Below are 1351 nucleotides of genomic sequence, written 5' to 3'. Positions count from 1 at the left end.
TCAGAAGGAGAAACACCTGTAGTACTGTGTGGAGTAGCTCTATAATTTTGCAAGAACTCAGTCACTGCATGTTTCCATGGTTTTCCCATTTGTTCTGCAGAAAGGATGCATTCCTTCAGAACTCTGTTCCAACGTTCCACAGCCCCGTTGCACTGTGGGTAGTACACACTACTACGTATGTGACTTATTCCCCTCTCTTTTAAGAAAGCTGCAAACACACTGGAGAGAAACTGAGGCCCGTTGTCGGTTACGACACACTGAGGATTGCCCTCCCTACTGAAGACTGATTGAAGGAAGGATGTGACCACCTCTGCAGTAACATTTGGCGCAAATGCCACCTCAGGCCACTTACTGTGGTAATCCACTAAGGAGATGGCAAAACGGCAGTCTGAAGGTCCACTCTCAAACGGTCCGACTATATCGATTCCTAGTTTCTGCCATGGATCGGATGGCAGACTGACAGGCTGAAGTGGAGCAGGTGCAGTTTTTGCTGATTTATCATTCAGAAACTGCGGATTGCACTTGAGCATCCATCTGAGGCCACCAGAATAAGTCACGCAGCCTCTGTTTAGTTTGAACAATTCCTTGGTGTGTCTCATGTGCCAGGTTTACTAGCTGACTGCGTAACGCAGAAGGAACGATAGCACAATGTTCACCTCTCATCACCAGCACACCATCAACACACCAGCCCTGACCGATTTGTGAACGCAGCATGTCTAACTGTGGACAGGATTCCGAAGCAAAAAGGAAATCCTCCATAGACAAAGTAGGCAATCCTGTAACAAAAGCAACCATTTCCGGTTCCAGAGCATCATCTGATTCTGTTGGCAATGGCAGCCTGGATAAACAATCTGCAGCACAGTTAAGACTTCCAGGTCGGTACACTACATCATACGTGTAGCAAAGCAAGCGTGCTGACCACCGGGCAACACGCATACCAGCCCGGCCAATTCCCTTAGTTGCCAGTAGTGTAGTGAGTGCACTATGATCAGTTCTGAGTGTAAAGTGTTGACCCCATAAATACGGCCGCCACTTCTCTACGGCCTAGACACAAGCCAACGCTTCCTTCTCGACCGTAGAGTATTTCCTTTTGGCCGCTGTAAGGGTTCTAGAAGCGAATGCTACAGTTCTCTCAACCTTGTCAGGTTGCATTTGTGTCAAAACACCTCCCAGTCCATAATCGGATGCATCCGTCGATACTATTATGGGAAGAGAAGGGTCAAACAATGCAAGCACCGGGCTCCTAGAAAGCAGTTCTTTCAATGCCTTAAAGCTGCAATTAGCAGAGTCAGTCCATTCAAAATCATCTCTCAGCAGTGCATCTCTCAGCAGTGCATCTCTCAGCAGTGCA

This window comes from Sinocyclocheilus grahami, unplaced genomic scaffold (assembly GCF_001515645.1).
Source record: "Sinocyclocheilus grahami isolate Dianchi unplaced genomic scaffold, SAMN03320097.WGS_v1.1 scaffold17.1, whole genome shotgun sequence".
Classification (NCBI taxonomy): domain Eukaryota; kingdom Metazoa; phylum Chordata; class Actinopteri; order Cypriniformes; family Cyprinidae; genus Sinocyclocheilus; species Sinocyclocheilus grahami.
Note: the sequence above shows the minus strand (reverse complement) of the source record.